A 13,529-nucleotide genomic window follows, 5' to 3' on the forward strand; every position below is an offset into this window, starting at 1 on the left:
TGCAGTACTGTTTATGTCTTTTCTCTCTATGTGGGTCAGGTACACAAATGTCTGCTCCTAAAAAGTCATTTCATACTTCATCTTCTATCAGATTTACCTGTCCCACACTTTGCTCTGACTCATGACTGTTAATTTATCCAACACACAAAATGTACAACAGATTTCATTTTCCTAACAAGCTGCATTATTCTCGTAGGTGTAAAAAAGACTAGAGGATAGGCTGCATAAGCTGGAGATGGGTAGAAAAGAAGCAGGCCATATCTCATCTGCCAGACTCAGCAATTGTTGAGGTTCTATACGGATGGCACTCCTAACCATGCCTCTTTGCACAGAGCAGGTTTGGTTCTGTAGGATCCACTATCTGCTGGACAGTGACTTCACTAACAAATGCTCTCCACTCTTTAAAATACTTCAAGAACGATGCTTAATTTCTACTTTAGGTAAGATAAAGAATAGGCTGTGAGTTGCTCAGATGCATTGCAATTTCTCCCATGTATTTCTCTTTGCAAGCACCCAGCATTTGTTTACTATAACATCACTTGGTGGCTATAATGGGGATGGGGGTGGACTTCCCTTCCTGGCTGTTTGATCCTTTTGCAGAAACTGGTTGAACAGTTGTACACTGATCTCCAGTTGGTCTGGATCAGAGCCCAGAGGATGTAGAAGATTGCCCAGAAAGAGAAGGAAGGACACTACAGCCTTTCAGAGGTCTCTCATTCCTCCAGGGCTAACCCAAGAGCCTGAGAAGTTCTTATGGCATGTCACTAGCAAGTAGGCAGCCTGTTATGCTGCATTTGAGATCTTTTGGTTAAATAGGAAAATTGGTTAAAAGAAAGATGAGCAGTCAGCACAACCCATCCCTCAGCGCACTAATTCAGCTTTCTTGCCCTTGTCACGTCAGCTGTCTGTCTCGTCTGCTGGAGGACAGAGCTTCAAGAGACCCTTGCTTTGCACTATCTGCTAAATGCTGCAGCTGAGCTCTTTGTTATTAGTAACTATTAGTAGCTAACATCTACCTAACAGCACGGATTTGGCTGTGATGTGCAAACTGAGAGAAGAACAACAGCCCTGGATAATTCCTGATAGGCTGACTATCTCTGCTGCCCTGTGGGTTTAAGAATAACTTCAGCAGCAGTCCCACGCTTTGGGAATGTTCCTGCTTGGTTTTCTTTTTAATCCAGTTGTATTTTGAGCAATAGCCTCGGGAGCCATGCAGGACTATTTCTGAGGATATCAAACTGTTTGTTTCAATTTGTACACAAGCAGTAAACTTACCACCTGAATCCACAGAGTATTTTTGGGAAATGAAAAAAATGTAGTTAGTTTGGTTTTGTTTGAGATAACAAAGAAAAAGGCACATGTTCTGTAATGGAGCCAAGGTGAATACTTAAAATGTTGACACTGTTACAGAAGGGCTGTTGACAGACTGATGGTTTGGCTTTGTGTGCATTTGTCATTCCCATTGTTCTCCAATGAGACAAGCCTGTTTGTTTATGCCCGGGGGCAGATTGTGTTGTGCAGATAACTGAGCTAAGAATGAATCATGAATGTACTCTACAGGTGAGGAATATGCGGCAACGCTCCCCTGGTTGCCTTCAATTCTGTGCAGGATTGGGGGATGACACACTGCTTTGGGTGGGACAAGGAGCTGCTTTTTGACCCTTGTTGTGTCCACTCACTTCAAGTAGATCTAATCTCGCATTGCTTTAGACACCCACAGCGTCATCCTGGGCTTCCTTTAAATCAATGAGAGAAATGGGCACCTACAGATAAGTGCTATTAACGATCCTAAGTAGGCGCCTGATTTTGAAGGAGGCTCAGCAAAGGCTGCCTTTGCGGCACTAGAGTGGCTCAAGACATTCAGGTGCAGATAGATAGCTACATTTAGCTGACTGAATCCATCTTTGGTGGATGGAAGATTCTTATTTGTTTACTCGAAGATTTTTTAGCTTTTAATGCATATATTTCAACTTTTTAATCTAGAGCCATTCCCTGGAGGTGAAGAGATCTGTACAGATTTATGTCTACTTAAGAAAAACAAGTCTATTTTTTCACTTTTCTCTGATCCTGGAGACACAATCTTTTGATTTGCCAGGGTCTATGGGCAGCAGGTTGCCACTGAATTTTAAGAGGTGCATTGTTACTGAAGCCCTTAATGTAATCTTGATGGCAAGGTGACATCAGGCTGCCCAGAGAAGCTGTGCATGCCCCATCCCTGGGAGGTGTTCAAGGTCATGTTAGAAGGGGCCCTGGACAGGACTGATAGGAGGCAATCTTGCCCACGGCAGGGGTGCTGGAGCTTGATGATCTTTAAGGTCCTAAGTTCTATGATTCTATGGCACTATTAGTGGTTTGTAGTTTATGAACCCATGAGGAATTTTCAGAGAATGTAATAGCAAATTACAGGGGACAGAGAAGTAAGAAAAAATGCAGCTCTCCCTTAATGGATAGAAGTGTGAGGAAAATGGTTTTCTGACAATCTTTTTGATAGATTTCATCAAATGAATTGCTGCTGACCTGATACTCCTCTCTGGTGTTTGTCTTTGGCAAAGAAGCATCATGGACTCCCAGTTCACTTGAATAATATTGCTTCCCATAAACCCAGCCTGACCTGATATGTGGGATCTATTTCATTTCTAGGTCTAAGGGTGGAAAACAGACCTCACAGATACTTTTCATGAAGCCTTTCCTTATGTGTTGTACCTATAACTAACAACAGGCTGCCTTGATTGAGAAGTACATTGTTTTTCTGGGAAACAAAAGTCCCTTCTTTGCAAGTTGGTGATAAGGAATGATTGTGCAGCTGTATTATAAAGAGGCAGAAGCATTCTGCTGTTATTGTATTAAAATAACTACTGGCGTAAGGAAAAGATTTTGAAAAATCAAGCAGGGGGAGCAAGAGTGTACGTGAGTGAATGTGCTTGTTTCATTAAAGGCTGAGTGAGGATTAATATTATATTCATTCAACAACACTGAATCACTTCAGTTTTCATTTAATGTCTCACCAAATGACTATAACCTTAGAAGTCAAATACATGACAGATGTTCTTAATTACCTCATTGTAAGAAAAATAATGCTCAGGCCTGTTAAGTAGAAGAAATGAAACATGACTAAGCTGACATTTGTTACAGTGCCTAGTTTCTGACTTTTCTGAGCAGTTCAGTGATGAGTCTGTAAGGAGCAAGTAGTTACTAACTACTGAAGTCTTATCTTCAGAGTGAAGGTAGTCAGGGTCAGGGTAGTCAGGCTTCTTTGCCATTCTGGGCCATTTTGGGCATGGAGTTGGGCTAGATTCACACCAGAACGCTACTGCAAGAACAAAAGGAGATGTAGGAAGAAGAGAGGGGCCAAGTCCTAGAGGACCAGTCTGTCTTCATTGCTGCTGCCATTGGGGCTGGGGGAACCATCCTCTCCAGATCTAGACCTTGTGTGATGTCATTAAGAAACAACTAAGAATTGCACTCGATGGTCTTTACAGGTCCCTTCCAATTTGGTATATTCTATGAAAGCTCTGAGAGACTTAAACTGACTGGATCCTTATTTTTTATTGAAAGATGTGATATGCAGTTCTTCCTAAGCATGAGTCAGCATTCAGGTTGCACCAGTGAACACACCATGTAACTTTTGTAAGCAAACATATCTGGGTATCTAAGCCCGCAGGCATTACCAGCAAGGGAAATGCTTTATGACATAACTTGTTCTCATCTTTCATTTTTTTGTTTGTTTGTTTTGCCAAGCAAACTTAACATAAATGGGAAATGTAGCCATAGGCTGCAAAAAATATGCCTTTCCAGTGCCCTTGGCTACTACATCAGAATACGAGGTTTCTGATTGCAGTACTTTCTTATATAGTGACTTTCTTCTTCTTTACCCAAATTTTTATTCATTACAAAGTCGAAAACGGTTCAGCTGAAAAATGATCACGTTTAAATTTCTTTTATGTTAAGCATTTCAGTGAAGCAGCAAAGTGCTTTTCATGTTTCTCCATTGCCTGAGACATTTCTTAAAGCCTTTTCTCATGAGTAACTTTTACCCAAATGCTTGGGAAAAAAATTTGGAACGAATGGATTTGTAAATGCAGCTATTGGTTTGTTGTTTTTTTTTTGTTTAGCACACCTTTCACCTTTTTATCTTTCTATTCTGATGAAAGATACATTGTCTATGAATATTATTGGCTCTAGAAACCTTCTGTCACATATCTCATAGTTACAAAGATTACAGACAGAGTGGATTACTGGGCCATTTAATTCATTCCCTTACTGTTATGTGACTATTTAGAGTATTTATGGTACTTTGTCTTGTCCAACTCAAAATATTTTGGTGGATGGGGACTTTGGAATTGTTTTCTAGTTTTGTTTTTCAGTGTCATATCAGTTCCACATTTACCAGAATGAGCCAAAACTGTCCATGTGGACTAGCATGGTCACAGCACAAATGTTTTGTTGTAGGGAACTGTGCAAGAGCCAGTGATATGATTAAGACAACACACAACTATTTCCCTAGCCTGTCCTTACTGCACAGCTTAGGATGTGCCTTTTCTTTTGTTTGTTTTTTTTTGTCAGAATGGTAAGTTTGTACCCTTTCCATACTTCCAGCTTGAAGGCTGGGAGGGGAAGAATTGTAATTGTTGTAAAGCTTACATGTCCTTATTGTTAAGGGTGCTCTGCATACCAGCTTCCTCCAACTTACAACTCTGTTATACCTTTCTGTGTATTTTATTTCTAAGTATATAGCTAGTGCCAGTTTTGTTTCTGGAGACAGTACCTTCAGAACCCATGGAGCAGAATACAGTATTATTTGGCTGTTAGAAGATAAAAGATGTGCACAGTGTTCTCTGTATACCAGGGAGTTTGCCTTAGTTTCTTGCTTTTGCTCAGAATTTTCTAGGTTAAAATTGATCCTTTCTGGCTGTGTCCTTATTGCAATTGGATATTGGCTTTTTCCTTCCCATGGTCTTTTGGGCTTTTGAGGACAGATGAGTTGAAGCACATAATTCCTCTATTTAAACTGAGTCCCTCTGACATATTTTAATATATTTATTTTTTAATCAGAAATGATTAAAACATCCTTCAAGAGCAGGGTAAGCAATTTGGATTTCATCCTGGACAAAGTATTTTATTTCTGAATAGGATACATTGTGCTGCCTTAAAAAGAGGATTGCTAGCTAAGGTCAGTATCTTCTCAAATAGAAGTTATTTTGCGGTTTCTAGTGTTATTCTACTTTTCCAGTAACACAAATCTCAAAGGTAAACACTGTCCTACCTTCTTAAAGGGACTAGAGCCAGACCAATTTGATAGGATGAGAGGTAATGGTTTCAAGTCGTGCCAGGGAAGATTCAGACTGGATATTAGGAAAAAATCCTTCTCAGAAAGAGTGGTAATGCATAGGAACAGGCTGTCCAGGGAGCTGTTGGAGTCATCATCCTAGGAGGTGTTCCAGAAACGAGTAGATATGGCACTGAGGGACATGATTATTGGGCATGGTGAGGATGAGCTGTTAGTTGGACTAGAAGACCTAAGTAGTCATTTCCAAACTTAATAATGATCCTATGACTAAAAGGTCCATCAGTGAACAGGTTTCCATTACTTATTATTCTCACCATTGTGTTGCAGCTGAGAAGGCTTATGCTACAGTGTGTGATGCATCATAGCACAGTGATTACACTGAGCCTGCAACCACTTCAGCAAATACCAAGTAATTGTTGACATTTGGATTATCTAAGAATGAGGTTAGAGGAAAAAATCAGGAGAAATGAAGTCTTTTTGGCAAGTGTACCTCTAGGCAATATACATATTTTGTTGAAGGTAATGAATGAAATGCCCAGATTTTCCTGCTTTGCGTTTAGTTTTGTTTGCTTGATTGTCAATATGAAACAAAAGAGCAGCTCCTGTATATCCCAAGAACAACTTCCAGGATCAATAATACTAATTTCTCTTTTTTTTTTTTCAGCTCCTTTTTGTCATATCTGTTAACAATTCTTTCCATAATAGGTTTAGGAGACTGTTTGTTGTTTTTTTTTTTCCCCACTTAAACCCTGAAGTCATATCTAGGAACAAATTGCTGGACTGCCATGCAACAATGCTTATGTTGATACAAAGCATGGACAAATAGAGAAAATTAGGACATTATGAATGGGTCTTATTTTGTAGAGTTCCTTTTGGAAAAATTGTAGCCTAGTGACAAAAATATTTACCTATATCCACTCAGGAAGATTGCTCATTAAATGCCTATGGCCTTGGACAGAGAGAGCAGATGTCCATGCAAATGCAAAGCTGCCTTTCTTGCTCAGGAAGCCTTGCAATGCAAATGGCCAGTTGGAGTCCTGCCTACTGCATTCTGCTGCCAGCATGGATCTCATGTCTTCCTTTTCCTCTAGTGCTGCTCCAGCTGCAGTCCCTCCACAGGCTGGCTTTGCCTGTCAGCTAGATGCATCAACTCCACAAAAACCCAGCTGGGCACTTTCCTGCCTTAGCAGTGACTGCTGTGAGGTGATACAGGTGATACAGATGTATCACCAGGGGGCTCCTGGCCATCACCCCAGACCACTGGCCTCTGCAAGTGACTTTGCAGCTGTACTGTCACTCTCAGGACACATTAAAAGATGTTTTTCTTGTTTGCCAGACCATGCAGTAGAAGAGAGAAGACATGTATATGAAAGCAAATGATATTTTTGGGAACAAAGATATGAGGATATGGATGAAAATTTCTAGCTAATGAGAATTTATTAAAGGATATAATCTTGCTGTCCTTGGCTGTAACACAGCATCATGGCTTCTTTGCTCACTGGGACCTCACATATCAGCCTTGCCTCAGGCAAGGGGTCTTGACAAGCTGAGAGCTGGGGCTGATCAGAGTGGAGAAGAAAAGACTTCAGGGAGACCCAAGAGATTGCTTTCAGTATCTAAAGGGGAACTGTAAGAAAGCAGGGTCTGTGTGATATGACAAGAGAAAATTGCTGCAAACTAAAAGATGGGAAATTTTGACTGGATGTAAAGGAAAAAATGGTTTCTTACACTAAGTGTGATGAGGTACTGGAACAGTTTGCCCAGAGAACTGGTGGATGCCCCATCCATGGAGATATTCAAGGTCAGGCTATAAGGGGCTCTGAGCACCTGATGGAGCTGTAGGTGTCCCTGTTCATTGCATGGGATGGCCTTTAAGGGTCCCTGCCAACTCAAATTGTTTTATGTTTTTATGTCTATTACTTGTAGGAGTTACTCCTACAGGGCTCTGGGAAAAGGACCTTTCAGAAAGAAGAGTAATATATAACACCTGCAGACATGTCTTTCCTATCTACATTCACATCCTACCCACGTTTAAATTCCACCAGTCTTTGCGCAGTATCCCATGAATTAGGAGTATTTCCTGCTTGGAAGCTCTTACTGTTATTCATGCTATACTCTACTCTCTTCTCTTATTTTCTACTCTCTATTTTGCCTTCTGCTGCATTTGGCTCCGCTGCAGGAATGGGCACTGGAGCAGAACATCTCCGTGAGATAGACAGGCTAGCAAAGCATTTGTGAGATTTTGTGAAGCCACTGGAAAAATCCAAAGCTCTGCAATTGACTTTCCTGTTCATGTCCTTGCAGGGGGTGATGGAAGGACTAAGTGCTTAGATAGTTTCATTTGAGTTGTGATGTGAAAAGCAGCGGTAGGCAAGAAAACAAATACTATCGTAAAATTCTGATTGGGAGGAAAAAAAAAAAGCTTTGCTGTCTGATAAGCTGCTTTAAGCATTGGGGATTTTGTTCTCTAGTATGTCTACTGATAGAATGGGTGATACTTGTTCACAGCTAGAGAGACCTTTTCTGTAGACCAATGTGTCACTGAATACATTTTTTACAGCTTGTTAAATATACAGATTATGGAAAGTGGGTGTTGAAAAGGACAGACTCAGGCAAAAACTGGAAAAACTATTTAAAAATCTATTGTTAATAAGGAAGATTTGGAAAATTGCACTGAGTTCCAGGTCGCAAAAATACTTGTTGGGAAATTTCAAGTTTGGAGTGTAAGTAATTTTGATATATTTTTAAATAAATTTTGAGGGACTCAGTCTTCTTTCAGTCTGGGTTCTCATTTGTAGCAATCTGTCTCATTGTCTCATATCACTATCAGAAGAGTTCTTGAGCATAAACAAGTTGAATATCTGGCTCTCATAGCTAGATGACTTGTTATTAAGCTCTGCTGCCTGATTTTTATCTTCTGCCTAGTTGCAGGATTCTGACAAAAAGCAAAGGGAGATAGGCAAGCATGAGGGAATGGCTGATGCTCTTTCATGTCTTGTCTTCATCAGTGCATTGCTGAACGCTGCCACAAGCATTTCTCCATGACTGTGTAGGAACACAGCTGATTAATTATTAATTTTTTATTAATGGCTCTTCACTGCCCTTGGTACTCACTGTTTTGAAAACATTGGGGCTGTATCCACACCACTGTATCCACTTAATTTTTGGCTGTCTGGCAGATCACAGCACAAACTGTGCCAAAGTATGGGGAGGCTAACTGAGTTTCTGCCAAGTATTATTAAAGGAAAAGTTGCTGGTAAATGCTGGCTAAAGATATGTCTTGCTTTTCTTTTATGATCGGTCTGCAAAGTGCAACATTCACTCATCTTACTCCAGCAAGTCATGTCTGCTGAAAGATAAGCAACCCCTACAATTCTGTGATTCTGTGACTTCCTCCTCTAAATATATGTGAATAATACCATTGAAATCTACATTTCTGTCTAGATGAATGTTTGTACTTCTGTACCGTTTAAAAACCGCAGCCGTAAATTCAGGCTCCCAGTGTGTTAGGTGCTGCATAATGACAGGGAGATGAAATCTGGGGTGTTGTTTTGCCAACATGCGTGCTTGTTTTTTGCAGGGTCTGGTTCACTCTGTTCACTCTTCTGTTGGATAATCCTAGAGATTTCTTAGGAAATTTCTATTTTTTCTTGGGAGGGCAGCCTTGACTGCAATCAACTTTGGCTGCTCCGGATATTATATTAAAATGTTACTGAGTAATCTAGCAGTGTAAAGACTGAGGATCCATGGTATTGTCCTAAAAGTACTGCAATCATTGGCTAGGCTTCACAATATAAGGATGGAGCAGGAGGTCATCAAGTAGAAAATCAAAGGCAAATTAAGCAATAAGCAAGATTAGTAAGAAAAATGATTGGAATAACAAGTAAGGAGTACAAAGCTAGCAGGCCTAGCTCAAAGGGGGATGTGCAATACAAGTTTTTCTAGGAATCTGTGAAATAGCAAAGACTCTGAGGAAGGGGGAAATATTGAAAAAGTAGAACTTCCAGTCCTGATTGAGGGATGGCTTAAAATTCTGCCTCTCTTGCAGATGCTCTTCAGTGGAGCACAAAATTCCACGACCATGTCTGTAATTCAGCCTTTTCAACTTGATTCTGAGCAAGGGCATTGACAATATCTCGTTAATTGCAGATTATTTGCAAATCTTCCCTTTCTTCCAGTCAAAGGTCTCTCACAACAACAGAAACAACAGTAAAATTGCTTGTTACTTTATAAACAGTCAGAAATCATCAGTCTGCTTTCTATAATGCTTCCTTGGAGCACAATATTGCCGTTGTTCATTGGGTAACACAGTGAGAGCCAACAGCACATATTGAGACATAGATTGGTAGTGAAGAAGTTCTGAATGGGGTTTGGAACATGGGCATGGGAAAAAAGATACAAAATGCTTTCTGAAGCTCTTTGTTGTTGCTGTGAAAAGCTTCACAATATCTCTTAATGAAGCAGATGTTCAGATAAACAGATTTTAGACTACAAGCACTAAAAAAAAAAAAAAGAAACTTCCCCAGGGCTTGAGTTCCAGCTCTGATTCCCTTGTTAACCAGTTGTCATGCTCTGCTTGGCACACTGTAAGCACCAACACACCTAGCAGATGGAGAATATTTCAGAAATAGTGCCATTAGTTTCTTAAGCAGATTGTACTGTGGTTTCACCATCTTAGATGTAAATTTTGTCTTTCATTTTGTGATTCCTACTGCTATTTCTCCTTTCGGTCTCACGTGGGATGCTATGGCCCGAATGCACAACTATTGTAAAACTGGGAAATCAGTTCATGTAAAGCAGCTGAGTTTTCATTTAATTGTTTTTTACTCTAATTATGTGTCAGCGCTTGCTAACTGAGACTGTAACAAATCTTCAAAGCCTCGTGAGAAAATTGTTAACATCCACATTTGGTAACACAAATATATTTCCTTTGGGGACTCTTGCACTTTTTTGGATATGTAAATGACAAAATTTCAAAGTGAGGCTGAGAAGGCCTTTTGGAGGAGAGGGTGGGCTTGCAATTTCATTATGGAATAACAAATGCCACGTGCCAGCTTAGAGAATCCTGCATCACCTATGGGTCTCACAGTTCTTAAAGTGGAAGACAAGAGATGACTTTAGAGATGAGGAAGAAGAGATGGTGGACTTAGCACTTGGTTTAGCATAGGGACCACTGGGTCAAAAACAGAAGTTCCCAGTGCAAACACTGCTTTAGCTTTGTGCCAAGACTCTGGTGACCTTCTGCAAGCAGGAGATGTGAAATCCAAGCAGCCTCCAGAGTAGTGTCCATTGAGGGATGTCAGCTTGTGATTAACCCTGTGTACATCTCTTAGAAATATGCAATTATTCTTAAGCTGCCATTGTTGATTTTGAAGTGGCCTGCTTGGCTTGTTCATAGGCAGGAAATGGGCATCTGGAAGCATAAAGCTGACTAAATGAAAAAGGTGCAGAAATCTCTGCAAAAACAATGCTGGCTCTTTGCAATCTGGAAACAAAACAAAAAACCCATGTGCACTGAAATATAAAATGTACCAAAAAAAGGGGGTAAACTGGACAGCTTAATGGCAGTGGCAGCGACTACGAAACAGCTGCATGCTTATGTTCTCCCACAGCCCGTGTTGGACAGCACAGATGCTGTTCATGCTGCTCCCCTTATAGTTTTGATTGAGCAGTTGAGTATTTTCCTTGCTATGTAGGAGATCTATGTGTGATATAGTGGCCAAGACAGTCTGCCAGGACCCATACAACTTGTATCTTCATCCAGTGCACAGCTAGGTGGCACACCTCCTCAATGCAGCAGTAATATTGGAAGACACAGTTGCTCTGGCCTCCCCTAAGTTAACTCAAATTAACAAGTCCTATGTTCTTAAATTACGAGACACCTGCAGTGAATCCTCTGTGGAGAGAGACAGCTGGAAATGGAGTAAGTCTTCCACATTAACAAGGAACAGGAGGTAAGCATTAAGCTTTTGAATGTAGCAGCAGTAGGTGCAGATTATGTGAATATATATGTGCTTAACTCCAGCATGCCCCAAAGCACACAGCTGGGTTGATTTTCTTCTTCCGGACTGAGTCCTGGTCAAACCAAGCATGGCAAGAGCTCTGCTTTCATTTCATGGGACATCTGTCCTACAGAACCTGGTGTGCTAAATGGGCATAAAAAAACAAAGCTCAGTTTTCCACTCTGCAAGTGAAAAATGAATGTACAAAGTGGAATGGATGATAAGAAGCATGAATAATGTAAAATATTGTGGAACTGGTGTTAGTTTTTCATGCTTATTACTATATATGAATGCTTGGAACTCTTCTGAAGACAGGCTGAATGCTGAGGCCTGTTGAGTTCTTTCCCCAGCCACAACGACATGTTTTTCTGGAGTCCACAAATGCAGGAAAGAAAGAATGTCTGACCTGGAAGTGAAATTTTGACTTACAGCTCCAGAAGCTTCAACTTTCTACTTTTAAAGAAAACTCACTACTCTCGGGTCATGCTGGTCTGCCTTAGGGAGCTGGCTTTCCCATGCAAATCTGCATTGGGGATTGCAGTTTCTCATCTCCTTTTTTTTTTTTTTTTCTTTGTTATTGACTTGAGGTGACTCCAGACAAGAAGGGCACATGAGAAAAAATGACTTTGTAAGATCTAAGTAGTATCACAGAAGAATTGAAATAGCTCTCCCCGTGCATACTTCTCAAGAAGATCTTCGTCTGTGGGATGCTTTGTTGTCAATGGAAAGAAAATCTTATGCTAAAAGTGGAGGCCCTCTGATCTATTGTAGTTATCTATTTCAGAACAATGATTTTCTCCCACTTCTATTCCCACTGGCTAGATATCCAATGAGTCTAAAGGAAACTTGCAGCAACTCGCTTAGCTACAGATGCCTTTACTTAGCTGAATCCATGGGCTGATACAGAGAATCTGGGTCAGAGATGACAAGTACAAAAACAACAAAGAAATGAACAGACACACTCACCAAATTCTTCTATCAGATGAAAAGCTGGCACACTAGCAGCAGTACACAACTATTTCTTCCCTTTCGTTAAAATGCTCTTAAGTTGGATTGCAATTCACTTACAGACCCTCCTTCACACTTTGCCTTTTCCCTTAAAATTAGCCTCTGAACTCACTTTTTCTCTGAATATCATGACCTTAACCTCCACTAACTTTTTTTTTTTTTTTAAACCAAGATTGCTCTTGTGTAAGCAAAGCTATTTATTAAGGAAAATTAGGTCAAAACACTAATTTAACTTGTAGTTAGGGGGGCAGGGAGTCGTGGTGTTGAAATGATGTTGCAAACCTAACTAACTAAATCCAAAGGATTATCAGTTTTCCTACTTGAAAATATGCTTTGTGCTTTTTGCATAGAAACTGCTGGTCTTATGGAGTCCCAGTCACCTCTGTGTCTGTCATTAGCTGTGAAGTTCTGAAGAATGAGCAACCTGTGGAACAGAATTAAATGTGCCCAGTGGTCACAGCTGTCTCCTAACTGATAACGTGGCCTAAGTGCAATACATGGACTGCTTCCTCTTCTTTGATTACATGTCGGGTACTGAGCACTGTCTGGAACTCTATGGCAATGATTTATCTGAATGCCTCACTGCAGGGGTGTGGTGTTAGAAGTTGCAGAAGTCTTAAGTTGGAAGAGCAGTAATTGTGTTCCTTGGCACTAATAACAGACTATTGCTATTCTGTTAGTGAAGACTTTGTCTGGCAGTGCACTTTTAACCTTTTCCAGTCATTTATGATAAGCTCGAGCCATCAAAACGAAAGCTCTCAGGAAACATTTTTAACATTGTGAAACTCAATGTTAAGACAACAGACTAATTTCAGGCTCTCCCTAACCTGGTTCAATGTGACATAACATCTGTATTTCACTTTTTGTAAAAATTCTGCAATTTCCTGAAGCCAGAAAGAGCTTGAGAGGCCAGATGAATTATACCAGTGTCAGAGAGAATTGACTGTGTTCTGGAACTCAGTATGTAAGGAGTGAGGTATCCCCCTCAGTTCTGTTCACTTCGGGGATTGGTGCTGCTCCTCAGAGACGTGCTCTTTGTCTTCTGGAGAAGATGGGAGCCTGCTTTCTTGACGACTGAGTGCTTTATATGTATTGACAAGATGTATTTGATAAGGTGGCATCCCAATGTAAAGATTTGCTGTTTTTTAGGAAATTAAGGGCTTCTCGTGAGTTATATTAAGTGTTAATACAGTAGTAGTTCTATTCAAGATGTAAGAAAAGAAGTCATCTTT

Source organism: Lagopus muta, chromosome 7, assembly GCF_023343835.1.
Source record: "Lagopus muta isolate bLagMut1 chromosome 7, bLagMut1 primary, whole genome shotgun sequence".
Taxonomy (NCBI): domain Eukaryota; kingdom Metazoa; phylum Chordata; class Aves; order Galliformes; family Phasianidae; genus Lagopus; species Lagopus muta.